Source organism: Artemia franciscana, chromosome 20 (assembly GCF_032884065.1).
Source record: "Artemia franciscana chromosome 20, ASM3288406v1, whole genome shotgun sequence".
Lineage (NCBI taxonomy): Eukaryota > Metazoa > Arthropoda > Branchiopoda > Anostraca > Artemiidae > Artemia > Artemia franciscana.
Window position 1 is genome coordinate 3618344 of NC_088882.1, and position 16205 is coordinate 3634548.

Sequence of the window (16205 nt, forward strand, 5' to 3'; positions counted from 1 at the left end):
TTATTTGAAGTTGCTACTGTTGTACCTTTGCATAAAAAAGGTGATTCATCTCTAATTTCAAACTATAGACTTATTTCTCTTCTTCCTGTCATCTCTAAGTTTGTTGAAAAAGTAATGTGTCGTAGATTTTCTTCATTTGTATTTAGTACTAATACGTCAGCAGGGAATTCTCTCATAACCAACCATCAGGATGGTTTTCATCCCTCTTTCTCTACCGTGTATGCACTTTCAGATGCAAATAGAGGTTGCGCGTGTTAATCGGGACAAGGGCTTGTATGTTTTGGGTCTATTTCTTGACTTTTCAAAGGTCTTTGATGTGGCTGATCACTCTGTTCTTTTGTCTAAACTATCTTTATCTGGAATGCATGGAATCCCACTACAATGGTTAAGGTCTTATCTGTCAGAGAGATCTCAGTATGTTTGGTTAATGGTACTTCTTCCTCTATTTTGCCTATATTGAAAGGTGTCCCACAAGGCTCTGTGCTTGGGATCACTTTTGTTTCTAATTTACATAAATGATCTTTTTGATAGTTTTCATTCCCATGCTCACACCTTTTTTTTGCTGATGACAGTAACTATTTCATTGCTGCGGTGGACCTGCCATCTGCCACTTCTATAGCTCAAGGTCTTCTTGATAAAGTAAAATATTGATACTGGTCAAATGGCTCTCAGCAGCTGGAAGAGTGGCATTGTCAATTTCAGGACCCCTTACCGTATGAGAGACGTACATGAGCCAATCACCCTGACTTATGGGAACGATATTATACCACAAGCTACTATTGTGAAATTTCTTGGCGTCATGACTGTTTTCTTTTTTTAAAACACACGTAACTCACATCCGTTCCCTCGTCCTCCGCCATTCTTCAATTTTGCACCGGGTTAACTCATTTATTCCTTTAAATGTTATGGTTTCTCTTTATTATGCTTTTATTTATCCTTACCTCTCTTATTACTACTATGTCTGGACTAATACTAATAAATCTCTTATCTGCTCACTTCAAAGAGCCCAAAATAGGGCAGTGAAGTTTCTAACCCTCGGCTTTACCCTTCCTCTGACCTTTATAATGATTAAATAAAAAAAACAAGTTTTTTGAAAAGAAAGTAACGAGCGACATTAAAACTTAAAACGAACAGAAATTACTCCGTATATGAAAGGGGCTTTTCCTCCTCGACACCCTGCTCCTTACGCTAAAGTTTTTTATTGTTTTAAAAAGTAGAGTTGCGAGTAAGAATCAAACTTTAGCGCAAGGAGCGGGGTGTCGAGGAGGAAAAGCCCCTTTCATATACGGAGTAATTTCTGTTCGTTTTAAGTTTTAATGTCGCTCGTTACTTTCTTTTCAAAAAACTTGTTTTTTTTATTTAATTTCTGAAAGTTTTTGAATTAATGCATGTCTGATTTTGGCTCTCCGTACATAAATTATTAAAATGAAATTTGCATTTTAATTCTTTTTTTGGCTAAATGGCTTTCTCTTAAATTTGATCAGACAATTTTGAGAAATAAGGGGTGGGGAAGGAGGCCTAGTTGCCCTCCAATTTTTCGGTTACTTAAAAAGGCAACTAGATCTTTTAATTTTTAACGAACGTTTTTATTAGTAAACAAAATACGTAACTTAAGAATTAACTTACGTAACAAACTTTTATATTCTTATATTTTTGATTATATATATAAGAGGGTTGGTCCCCTCGTTAATACCTTGCTCTTCACACTAAATCTTGTTTTGTCCCAATTCTTTAAGAATGACCCCTGAATCAGAAAGGCCGTAGAATAAATAGCTGAAATTACTTAAAATTTTTTTTAGCATAAACAGCGAAGTATTTATCTCCTCCTAAATACCTCGCTCTTTATGCTAAAGTATTTCTAGAACCCCTCATATGCGTAATAATCTCTGTTTATTTTAAGTTTTAATGCTTCTCCTTACTTTCAATTGAAAAAAACTTTTTCATGTTTATATTTTCATTGTTTTTTTTATAGTAATGCTAGAAAGTCCTGCGCCCTTTTCGTTGAATTTCTCTTCCCCCATGAAATATTCCTACAAGGAAAGATCCTCCCATATAGCCCCCTCCCCTGAACCCCACACCCAAACCAAAAAAATCCCCTTGATAACGTCGGTACACTTCCCAGTAACTATTACTGTATGTAAACATTGGTCAAAGTTTGCAACTTGCAGCCCATCCCCCAGGGACTGTGGGGGGTAAGTCATCCCCAAAGACATAGTTATTATGGTTTTTGACTATGCGGAACAAAATGGCTATCTCAAAATTTTGATCCGTTGAATTTGGGAAAAAAGGAGCGTGGGAGGGGGCCTAGGTGCCCTCCAATTTTTTTGGTCACTTAAAAAGGGCACTAGAACTTATTCTTTCCGTTAGAATGAGCCCTCTTGCAACACTCTAGGACCACTTGGTCGATACGATGACCCCTGGGAAAAAAAAAACACAAATAAACACGCACCCGTGATTTGTCTTCTGGCAAATAATACGAAATTCCACATTTTTGTAGATTGGACCTTGAAATTTTTTCTATAGGGTTCTCTGATACGCTGAATGCGATGGTGCGATTTTCGTTAAGATTCTATGACTTTTAGGGGGTGTTACCCCCTATTTTCCAAAATAAGGCAAATTTTCTCAGGCTCGTAAATTTTGATGACAAAGACTGAATTTGATGAAACGTATATATTTAAAATCAGCATAAAAATCCGATTCTTTTGATATATCTTTTAGCATCAAAATTCCGTTTTTTAGAGTTTCGTTTACTATTGAGCCGGGTAGCTCCTTACTACAGTTCGTTACCACGAACTGTTTGATTCCCATATTCGGTTAAGTTTCACTCTAATTGTTATGGGAATATTCCAACCCGCTTGGAAGTGCGTCAAGGTGGTGTTCTTTCACCGTATCTTTTCAGTATTTGGATCCCCAGTGTGTTATACAAAATTATGCCCTTTCTTTTTTGTAATTTGGTAAATGTCTCTTGTATTGCATATGCGGATGATATACTTCTAGATATAGCCGTTCTAGATCTAGCCTCTCGAATTCCGTATCATCTATTTCAAAACATGTCAAAACTGTTGGTCTGTCATTGAATATTGATAAGTGTGAGTACCGAGTCTTTAATGCAAAGTCTATGCCCATTTGAAATCCGCGTTCTAACTTCTCCATCCATTGTGTCTCTGATTTGCGGCGGTCAAGCATTCATATTTATTGGAATCTACTAGCTTTTAGGATCAATATTGTACTGCATATTAAAGAAAACTTAAAGCGGGTTATGGTAAAATAGTAGCTAATCGTGGTCATTATTATCGAAAAGTGCTTGCATTGCTATACACTAGTTTTTGCGACCATTCAATACTTTTCCTATGTGGTATTTCACCTATCCTGAAAAAAAGATAAGATCTGGCTGAATTGCGTATATTATATTTCCGCTATTGTAAGTTTCTGTTTCATGTACCCCGGTCTTATAGGAAAAAGAAAATAATTCGGTATTTCGGGGCTTCTGACATTATTACTCCTTTGCGGAAGTTAGGCTCAAAATTGGAAAAGGATTATATTTTTTCTCTGGGCCCCTTCCACCTCTTAGTTCGTTTATTCTCCCGTTAGTTTTCACCTGTTTTCGCTTTATAGTTGTGTTATCTCTTAGCAGTTCTTTCGTTAATTGAGTTATGGTTGTGGTATATATGTTTTATCGCTCGTATAGTTGTGTTATTTTCAAATTATACTCCATAATAGAGAGGCTCCGAACACCCAGCATTGTATATTAAGCTCTGAATTTGATGTTTTTTTCTAACGTGACCAGATTCGTCCTGCGCCCTGCGCCCTTTTCATTGAACTTTTCTTCCCCCATGACATATTTCTAAAAGGAAAGATCCTCCCATATAGCCCCCTCCCCTCAACCCTACCCCCAAAACCAAAAAAATCCCCCTGAAAACGTCTGTACACTCCCCAATAACCATTATTAAATGTAAACACTGGTCGAAGTTTGTAACTTGCAGTCCCTCCCCCAGGGACTGTGGGGGAGTAAGTCATCCCCAAAGACATAGTATAACGGTTTTTGACTATGCTGAAAAAAATGGCTATCTCAAAATTTTAATCCGTTGACTTTGATAAAAAAATGGGCGTGGGAGGGGGTCTAGATGCCCTCCAATTTTTTTGGTCACTTAAAAAGGGCACTAGAACTTTTCATTTCCGTTAGAATGAGCCCTCTTGCGACATTCTAGGACCACTTGGTCGATACGATGACCCCTGGGGAAAAGAAAAAAAAACAAAACAAACAAATAAATAAACACGCACCCGTGATTTGCCTTCTGGCAAAAAATACAAAATTCCACATTTTTGTAGATAGGAGCTTGAAACTTCTACAGTAGGGTTCTCTGATACGCTGAATCTGATGGTGTCATTTTCGTTAAGATACTACGACTTTTAGGGGGTGTTTCCCCCTATTTTCCTAAATAAGGCAAATTTTCTCAGGCTCGTAACTTTTGATGGGTAAGACTAAACTTGATGAAACTTATATATTTAAAATCAGCATTAAAATGCGATTCTTTTGATATAGCTATTGATATCAAAATTCCATTTTTTAGAGTTTTGGTTACTATTGAGCCGGATCGCTCCTTACTACAGTTCGTTACCACGAACTGTTTGATACTCGAATAGCTCCGCTGGATCATATTGTAGGTAAAAGTGATCTTTATTTAGTGCATTCTGCTTTTCTAGGTACGCTTCCACTGCCTCTAAAGCAATTTTTTCATGGACACATGTTTTTACGTAGTTCTTTTCGAAGATTATTTTAGCCAAACGATCATTTATAGCAGCCCAGAGTTCTCCTGTTTATCAATCAATTCTATTATGGAGCTCCATCCCTCCAGATGTCCCTCTATTTCTTTCTGCGAAGGCAGCTTTTTGTCGGGACATTGCAGTTTACTAATCTCTCTCTCTCTCTCTCTCTCTCTCTCTCTCTCTCTCTCTCTCTCTCTCTCTCTCTCTCTCTCTCTCTCTCTCTCTCCTTTGCTTTTCCTGTTTTCTCTTTTCTATTGTTTCTCCTTTTCAGAATTCTTTCCCAACTGATATATCTCTCTCCTATTCTTTTTTAAATTGTTTTCAGGAATCATCTTAACTTTTAAAGTCCTTGTTTATTTGTCTTTTTTCCGTTCTTTTCTCTGATGTTCTACTTAGTCTTTATCGTAATGTCAACTTAGTCTTTCCTGTTTCACTACTTTCTTGGTTTCTACTTATTTCTATAATTGTAATTACTAACAGTTTTTCTTAGGTATGCTAGTGTTTATTATCCTTTATCTTTATTTCATGTGTATTGTTTGATTTAGCGTATTAGTTATGGTTCTTTTAGTGCTCTATTATTGCGTTGTGTGGCACATAACAAGCGAAGCTTCTTGGGCCAAATAACTATTTTATGTCAGTAATAGTGTTTTAGTATTAATAAAATGATAGATGATTGATGATATTTACAACATGGAGGGGGAAGGGCAATTTTTTGCCAAAGGTCATTACTGCAAGTGGTTGCTGATTGCCCCCCCCCCCTTCGCATATACTCAACTGAACATCACAAAAAGTATAGATACTTCTACAGAATATCATTAAAACATAAAATAAGAATAAATTGTCCTATAAAGATAGATAGATAGATATATAGATAAGTGTATTCTAAAAGCCCGTGGGCCATATAGACACAAAAATATAAATAAATAGCAAACAAGCACGGAAATTAAACAACAGTATGAATTAAAAACACGCACAAAAACAGAATACAACACGAAAATGCCAAATCTAACAACAAGAGAAATTAATCCTATAAAACTTTTTCTTCTTATTAAGGATTTATCTATATACACTCCCACTCGAAATATTGTGGTTGGGTTACTACTTTGCAGAATACCCGGAAGCATCAAGTTAATCCCATGTAAATAAATTTCCCGTAAATCCAAGAGCACCGAACATTTCTGGAGAAAATGATCCAAGTCTTCATCCTCAGCTTTACAAAGGGGACAAACATACCGCCTATCAGGACCAACTATCATTTTTCGTCAAATGTTTTTTGCCTGTTCTGGATTGGAAGAAAATTCGCCCTAAGCTGAATCCAACGACGTAGAATCATGCCCGGTAAATTAAATTTAAAATAAACCTCTTTTCCAAAACTAGGCTTTGCCTGACTATAATTTTGTAGAGTTGCAGAATCTAAAATCAGCCCTTGCCAATGCTGAATTTCCTGACTCTCTAATATAAATCGTACCTGGCTTTCTAAATATGTTGGTATATCACTAGAACAAAGACCATTATTCCATAAGTAAGGCATTCCTACTTTTTCTAGTAATGATTTAACTAGGGAAAACCACGAGGTTTTTAAACCACTTTTCACCATCTGATCATATGCCGTTCTTACTAGTCTATCTTCATTACTCTTAGTTATCTTCAACCAGAATTTAAGCATTAAAATATACCTACGTAGCTTTAAAGAAAACAGGCCCATACCACCCTGCAGAATCTGTGAATGAGTTGTCTGATGTAGACCAAACACTCTTTTCAAACAGTTCGTGATGACGAACTGAAGTAAGGAGCGAAACGGCTCAATAGTAACCAAAACTCTAAGAAACAGAATTTTGATACCAATAGCTACATCAAAAGAATCGCATTTCAATGCTGATTTAAAATATATAAGTTTCATCAAGTTTAGTTTTACCCATCAAAAGTTAAAAGCCTGAAAAAATTTGCCTTATTTTGGAAAACAGGGGGGAACACCCCCTAAAAGTCATAGAATTCTTATGAAAATCATACCTTCAGATTCAGCGTGTCAGAGAATCTACCTGTAGAGGTTTTAAGATCATACCTGCAAAAATGTGGAATTTTGTATGTTTTGCCAGAAGGCAGATCACGGATACGTGTTTATTTGTTTGTTTGTTTTTTTTTTCAGGGGTGATCGTATCGACCCAGTGGTCCTAGAATATTGTGAGAGGGCTCATTCTAATGGAAGCGAAAAGTTCTAGTGCCCTTTTTAAGTGACCAAAACAATTGGAGGGCACCTAGGCCCCCTCCCATGCTCATTTTTGTCCCAAAGACACTGGATAGAAATTCTGGACAGCAATTTTATTCAGCATAGTCGAAAAACCTAATAACTATGTCTTTGGGGACGTCTACTCCCCCGCAGACCCCGTGGGAGGTGCTACGAGTTACAAACTTTGACCAGTTCTTACATATAGTAATGGTTATTGGGAAGTGTACAGACGTTTTCAGGGGGATTTTTTGGTCGGGGGGAGGGGTTGAGAAGAGGGGGATATGTTGGGGGAACTTCCCATACAGGAATTTGTCATAGGGGAAGAAAATTTCCATGCAGGGAGCGCAGGATTTTCTAGCATTATTTAAAAAAAAAATGAAAAAATAAATATGAAAAAGTTTTTTCAACTGAAAGTAAGGAGCAGCATTAAAACTTAAAACGAACGAAAATTATTACGCATATGAGGGGTTCACCTCCTCCTCATACCTCGCTCTTTACGCTAAAGTATTTTTATTAATTTCAACTATTTATTCTATGACCTTTGCGATTCAGGGGTCATCCTTAAGGAATTGGGACAAAATTAAAGCTTTGTGTAAAGAGCGAGGTATTGACGGGGAGGGGGTTAACTTCCTCATATACATGCGAATACAGAAGTTCCTTACGTAAGCTAATTTGTAAGTTATGCATATCTTTTACTAATAAAAACATTCGTAAAAAATTGAAAGTTCTAGTTGCCTTTTTAAGTAACCAAAAATTGGAAGCCAACTAGGCCTCCTTCCTCGCTCCTTTTTTCTCAAAATCATTCGATCAAAAATATGAGAAAGCCTTTTAGCCAATAAAATAAATATAAAAATTTCGTTTATTATTCATCTGCGGAGAGCCAAAATCAAAATATGTATTAATTCAAAAACGTTCAGAAATTAAATTAAAAAAAAAAGTTTTTTTAACTGAAAGTAAGGAGCGATATTAAAACTTAAAACCAACAGAAGTTATTTCGTATATGAAAGGGGCTGCTCCCTCATCAACGCCCCGCTCATTACGCTAAAGTTTTTTACTGTTTTAAAAAGTAAAGTTGAGAGAAAGAGTCAAACTTTATCGTAAAGAGTGGGGCATTGATGAGGGAGCAGCCCCTTTCATATACGAAGTAATTTCTGTTCTTTTTAAGTTTTAATGTCGCTCCTTACTTTCAGCTAAAAAAACCTTTTATTTTTATTTTAATATAGTACTGGAGCTGAAGGGACTCAAGTTGCTGCACCGTTTCTCCACCCCATATCTCTGCTATATATTCTATCACGGGTAAAGTTTTTGTATTAAATATTCTTTTATGCATTTTTAGGTTTTAATCCCCATTATCGTCGGGTTTCGAAAAATTGCTGTCATGGCCACTCTACCTCTCTTAATTATTTCATCAACTTGACTCTTTTATGCTTTCATTTTCCGATAAGATAAAGTCTAAATATTTTATTCTTTTACTTATAATTAGTTCCTTATTATTAAATATGTAATATATATGAAAACGAGTTCTGGTAGATTTGCCTCTCACTCACTCGGACTATCTGCCTTGGCTTGTTTCTACAATTGGCCATGGCTTGATGCCCACAACTACTTGATTTTAATTCAATTAAAAAAAAAAAAGCAAAATTGAAAACAACTTAAATAATATATTTTAAAAAATTGATAAAGTGAAAGTAGTTCTAGTAATAAATGAAAATTCTGTTAAAAGTTGGCCTGAAAATTTTGTGGGAGACAGAAGAAGGGGGTTAAGCAGGTTTTTACCCTGGGCGCAAGGGAGGTCAGAACCACCACTATCACACCCCCCCTACCTATTTGTGTTACATTCTTCTGTTTTTCTTCTTACTTTGAAAATTAATCCTTCAACGTAGGGGCAATGTAATTTTAACCTTAACTCTCGTTTTTAGAGAGTTAAGATTTTAACTTCTCGTTTGTTAGTACTTTGAGAACAAAGAGGGCTTGTTTCTTCACTTTATTAATTCACTTTATTAATTTATTAATTATCACTTTACTAACAATGAATTGTTTGGTTCAAACATTCGGAAAAGCATTCAAAAATAAAACACATTTTTTACCATATTTTTTAAGCACACAAATAAAACACACAAAATAAAATAAAACAAAACAAAATACACCAGAATCCAATTAGTCAAATTTGCTTGACTCAAAAATACTTTCAGAAAAGCAAAAGTCGCGCTATCAGGAAACAGTTCGTGTAGCGAACTGTAAGTAAGGAGCGACCCTGCTCAATAGTAACTAAACATTAAAAAACTGAATTTTGATACCAACAGATATAATAAAAGAATTTAATTTTTTTTGCTGATTTTAAATATATAAGTTTCATCAAGTTTAGTCTTACCCATCAAAAGTTGCGAGTCTAAGAAAATTAGCCTTATTTTCGAAAAAAGAGGGCAACACCCCCTAAAAGTCATAAAATTCTTATAAAAACCATACCTTCAGATTCAGCGTGTCAGAGAATCTACATGTAGAGGTTTTAAACTCATATCTGCAAAAATGTGGAACTTGTATTTTTTGCCAGAAGGAGGATCGTGGATGCGTGTTTATTTAATTTTTTCTCCTCTTCTTTTTCCGAGGGGTGATCGTACTGACCGAGTGGTCCTAGAATGTCGCAAGAGGGCTTATTTGAACAGAAATTAAAATTTCTAGTGCCCTTTTCAAATGGTCAAAAAATTGAAGGGCAACTAGCCCACCCCCCGCGCTCATTTTTCTCCAAAGTCAACAGATCAAGATTTTCAGATAGCCACTTTGTTCAGCATAGTAACAAATCTAATAACTCCGTCTTTGAGGACGAATTAGTCCCCGACAGTCTCCGGGGGAAGGGCTGCAAGCTATGAAATTTGCCCATTATTTACATATAGTTTTGGTTATTGAGGAGTATACAGACGTTTTCAGGGGATTTTTTCCGGTGGGGGCTACAGGGGGAGGGATTGAATGATTTTCTTATGAAGAAATTCTTCATGGGGGAAGAGAATTTCCATTATTACGTATATTAAGGAGTTCATCCCATTCTCAATACCTTGCTCTTTACGCTAAAGTATTTTTTAGTAATTTCAAAGGAGCTATTCATTCTAATTAAACGGCCTTTGTATTTCAGGAATAATTCTTAAAAGATTGGAACAAAGCTCCAACCTTAGCGTCAAGAACGAGGTATTGACAAGAGGGCAAACCCCCTCATATCTATATAAATAATATGTAATAAAAATGTACGAATATAGAAGTGCGTTACGTAAGTTAATTCGTAAGCTACTTATATTTATTATTAATAAAAACGTTCGTAAACAAACTAAAGGTTCTAATGCCTTTTGTAGCCAAAAAATGGAGGATGACCATCTCCTCTGCCCGCTTTTCTAAAAATCATCCAATCAAAATTTTCAGAAAGCCATTTAGATAAAACAAAAAGTAAAATTAATATGCAAATTTCGTTGTAATTAATCATTTACGGTGAGCTAAAATAAAAACTGCATTAATTCAAAAACGTTCAGAAATGAAATAAAATTCAAATTCAAAGATCAGGTTTATTAAATTAAATACATTAGATATAATCGGAAAATTTGTTTGTATTATAATTATATGAGTTATTTTCCAAAATTAAAAAAAATTGGTGTAAATATTTTTTAGATTTAAACCACACTCCCCACCTCCCCTATAGCTTTTCCATAAGAAATAATCAACAAAATTCTGGTCGAAAACAGTAAATTCCATGTTTAATATTCATCTATGCAAAATACAAAATGTATTCGTATTTAACCTGAGTAGTGTAGCTGCTGACTTATACAAGGAGTGAAGGAGAGAGAGTTCTTGGTTACCTTATCCCCTTGAAATCTAAGCATTTTTAATTTTTTCGTTTAAATTTTTGCTTCTTCATTCAATGTCATGGGCACCGGTAGGGGGTGGCAGTGGGGCCATGGCCCCCCGGGATATTTAGGACTATAAAGTAACGATAAGGAAACTAAAGGAAAGAGAGCAGAATAGGGAAATACCATGGAAAAATGTGTGTTGCCCCGCTGTTGGCTGCCTGACAATAGATTTTGACTATTAATAAGGAAAATAAAAGTTCTATTTCGCGACTGAGTTACTCCTTCCGAATTTTCCACAAATATTTTTCTATATGGTTTGGTTGGAGCAACAAAAAAATTCAAATTCTTCATAGTAATGAATGATAAGTAATTAACGATCCTTCTCAATGACGAATGCATAAGAGGCTAACTATTGATAATATTCAATCAAAGAATCAGCTTTTTATGGCGATCCTAATATGTATTTGTTTATTAGTAATTAGTGCAGTTATTAGTACACAAGAAAGTTCGTATAATTATAGAAAACACAAGGAAAACAAATATGCCGTCAACTTTTTTGCATTGCAAGAGTACCCATGAGCTGATATATGAAGACACTATCATCAGAAACGTTTCCCCTGAACAGAATTTTGGGAGTTTATATCTTAGTTTTTGTAAGTAGGCTATTGTTTTGTGTATTTTTGTAATTACTTACTTTTTTCATTATTTATATATATTTACTTTAATTAACATACTTTTTCCATTCCCTTTACAAAAATGTTAATCTCTAAGCTTCACGAAATAAAGAAGAAAACAAGTTTTTTCTTCTGAAAATAAGGAGAAACATTAAAACATAAAACGAACAGAAATTATAACGTATATGAGGGGGATTGCCCCCTCCTCAAAACTTTGCTCTTCACCCTACATTTTTTCGGCACTTTAAAAAAAAATACTTATTATTCTAATTAAACGACCTTTGTGTATCAGGAGGTGTTTTTAAAGAACTTGGACGAAAATCTTAGACTTTAGTGTAAAGGCTGAAGTGTGGAGGAGGGGGCAACCCCCCTCATATATGTAATAATTTCTGTTCGTTTCAAGTTTTAATATTGCTACTTACTTTCAGTAGAAAAAAGACTCGTTTTTTTTTGTTTAATTTCATTTTTTTTTTAAATAACATCAGGACACCTGGCTCTACCTCCATAGAAAAATCCCTCTTCCCGTAGAAATATCATCTGGACAATTCTTTTGGCGAAAATTTACATCGGACAATTATCCTTAACATCTCCACTCGTAAAATTGAATCGGTAAAGAGAGAGCAAGACATATAAAGGCATTTCGTAAAGGAATTGTGGCAAATTCACCCAGTGCAAAATTTCCCCTGAAAAGTTCACCCCCTGGAAACTTCCATCTCCGTGGAAAATTTTCCCAGCAGAAAATTTGTCCTCCCCTCCCACCCGAAAAATATATGCATACTTCTGAATAAAAAATAAAATAATGGGGAAATTTTTAACTTAAAAACCTTTCTACAGGGGACTTAGGGGGGTCATTTTATATCCAAAGACGAACTTATTAGGCCTTTCAACTATGCTGAAAAAATCTATCTGAAAATTCTGATTGGACGATTTTGGGAAAAAAGTGGCGTGGGAGGGGGTCTAGTTGCCCTCCAATTTTTTTGCGACTTAAAAGGAGCCATTGAACTAGAATGGACCATCTCCCAATGTTCTATGCCCACTGGGTTGATACGTTCACCCTGAAAAAAAGTAATTAAACATGCATCCGTGATCTTTCTTCTGGCAAAAACTACAAAATTATACATTTTTGCAGATATGAGCTTGAAACCTCTACAATAGGATTTTTTGATACGCTGAATCTGATAATGTGTTTTTCATTAAAATTTTATTACTTCTAGCGGGTCTTTCCCCTTTTTTTCAAAGATCAGACATATTTTCTCAGGCTCGTAGCTCTTGATGGGTAAGACTAAATTAAAGAAACTTATATATTTGGAATCAGCATAGTAAGCCAATTCTTTTTATATATCTATTAGTATCAAAATTTCGTTTTTTAGAGTTTCTGTTACTATTGAGCCGAGTCGCTTCTTAGTTATAGTTCGTTACCAAGAACTGTTTGATTATCCATCAAAATCAAAACAGAGATCATTCAAATATTGATAGTTTTTTCTGCGCTACCAAAAGTACTGTATTCATAAAACTTAACATTTAGTGGTTTGAAAATGCTTTTTTTTTCAAATGTAAATTTTCTTTAAAATTTGGAAAAAACCCAAACTTCATAGTAAAGAGTAAGAGCAGACAGCCCCCTTCATACAAAGTATTCTGTTCAAATAGGTTCCAAATCTGTTGTTTGCTTTTACTTGAAAAGTTGCTTAATATTTAATTTCTTATTGTTTTCCAAATCATTCCCGGCCTAACCAAGATATAATTTGAGGTACCGGTTCCTTAAATCACTCTTTAATTGCTTTTAAAATTTGAAAATCAACAATTGTACATTTATTAGTACCGTCCTGCGTTTAAATTTGTAATTTCAATTTTGGATAGACTTTGAATATACTTAAGAAATTGGTAGTAAATAGTAATTTTGGCGAAAAGTCCTTATTAATATTGCTACTATTAATGTTAATAATAAACCTTCAGACCAAATTAGTAAGAATGACGAATAGAATTGTCAAAACATATCAGCAAGAGTTAGGCCAATATAAACAAACTTTTACCAATGAAAAGATACAGGGGCAGATCCAGGTTTTTCTTTAGCGGGGGGGGGGGCATAATAGGTGGCTTCGATAAACTTGCGAACAAAGAAATGCCAGCAATTTAAAAGGAACCTCAACAAATATGTGTTGTAGGTAGGTAGTGGAAATGGTCACAAATTTAATCTATGATCTGGTGAGTGTTAAAGTTATAATAAATTTGTTGAAATCAGAAGGGTATAAAAGTACTGATGAAAAAATAGTACGTTATAAAAACTAACTCTTAATGGAAAATAAAAAAGCTGTTCACCATCTTTAAAAAATAATATTTAATATTTTCTGCATATTTTTTTGCCTTGGCACTTCTGACCACTATAGCGAGTGACTTAAGCTTTGTATTGTCAAAAAAAAGTTTTGAACTATCTTTTGGGGTCTTGCATTCTTTGTGACACAGGTCAAACCATTTAGCATGTCGCCTAACTTCGTGTCATCGCCAAGTAATTATGACAGCAATAAAGAATAGGAAATAAAGATTAAGATACAACTTTTATATTCATAAAAGATGTATTAAACATTAAACATTAGTTCTTTTAGGGGTGTAACAAGAAAAATGGAACAACGAGACCGAAATACATAGATGATAACGAGGTTTTAAGTACAGGTAATAAAGCATTAACTACTCATCATTTCCTTTTAAAAATAATGTTTTAATAAACAGTGTCAACTTCAACGAAATATCAGAATTTACTAATCAAAATTTCACTTTTCATAACAACGTAGCGTGTCTTTCCACTTTTTAAAGTATGGTATATTTTGCTTAAATTACAGAAGTGATAGTTTTATAAGAAAAAGTCTATTCCTTTATTTCTACTCCTGCCATATCTATCTATTACACGGTCTGTCTCTACCAAAATGTTTCGGTGAACGTTTATAATGGCTAGTGCTGTCAGTCAAGAGTCCTGCCAGTTTTGAGCTCTTCGTTAGTATTTCCTCTTCTATTCATCCTAAAATATCCGGATAAAGACCAAAATCATCAGAAAAATATGGACTCCAATAAAGATCCATGTAGGTATGTGCTTCAAACAATGCATATGAGTCGAAATATTTCTTAAAAGATAAATAATTACTTGTTTGTGATTTTTGTATTTGATAGGTATGGATTGGTGATTTCAATTCTCGGCGTTTCAGGCTGTGGTAGATTCCTAATTATTTTTTTTTAATCTTGAGGTTTCCAGATATTGAATATAAATGTTTAAATCGCAACATGGCTGTTGAGCATAAAAATAAATATTTGAAACATTGGCTCAGACTTAGCATTAAGTAAGAGATTTGTCCTGTAAAAATTTTAAACAACCAATCGTGGAAAAAAGATTGAATGGCATGTATCAAAATAAGTATAAAACTCCTCAGCGGTATATATACCAATTTATACAATTTTATGAACAAATATATGCAACTCCTATACAAAAACGTAACTATATTTTGTGACTGGTTGGTATTGAAGTTGAGAAATTCTTAAATCATATTGTAGTTGCATTCCATTTCTGTAGGTAACCTCAAGTGGTGTGAATTTCCACTTTTTTCAGCATTTCATTATTAAACGTTTGAAAAAAATTGATACAATTCTGCTGATTCAAACTGAGAAGTCAGAAACCCATATACCAGTATATACCCTATACCAGTTAGAAAAAAATAAACATATAATTATTTGCTTTCTTTTATAGACAATTTTTCAAAAATCTAATTTTCTTAATTGACCGCTCCGACCCTTGAAGGAGCATTTCGATTCATACACTTAGACTTAAGTGTAAACTTACACGAACCTTTATTAAAGCTCATATACTTCTAAAGAGTTTGGCCTTTATTTTAATGTTTTTAGGATGAAAAGAGAAGGTGATATGCCATATTATACAGAGCCTCCATTGTGTAAATTAATATTTAAAGTGGCAACTATTTGCTCATCAAAATCCAACACTTAAATTAATGATTTTTGCATTTCTCATACATTTACTTTCTAATATAAAAATCCCCTTAAAAACAACAATGTTGTAAACCCCCCACCCGCTTCGCAAAAAAAGCAAACTCAAATTTTTGACAGCCAAAAAAAAGGAATGATATCAATTTCTTCGTCTCTGTGCCACAGGAAGACTCGAAAACTAGTTTTTGACAGTAAAATGAAGTTAAAATGTTAAGTTTTTCAGCTGGTTAGAAGATGTTAGAGTGATTTGAATCGTTTTAAAATTAACTCAAGTCATTGGTGGAATATTTCTAATTATCAAAAATTCATAGCCTAGAAATAATTAATTTCGTCCTACGGACAATTCACTCCAATACCTGTCATTTAGTCAAGCTAGCCCATATAAATAGCCGAGAAAAGTTATATAATCCTCGACATAAGGGACTGGATCGATTTTAAAGCAAACACATTTTTTGGAACAAAAAACTCCAAACAGGAAAATGGTAAAATTGCAGACTTTGCCTGCTATTTTATTATAATGGAAAGTTTTTGAATTTCAACGAATAAAATTCTATTGGATACGCCAAGGTTTAAACTATTAAGTTTAAGCATCGAAGTCTGCATTAGGAAAGGCTTTTGAAGATTTCTTCTCGTCTCTAACCCTTAAACTTTGGCGAAGTTTATGTTGCCAAATTTTTACTTGTAGTGACTTTTGTTCATTTCAAATTTGATTTGAATATTCAA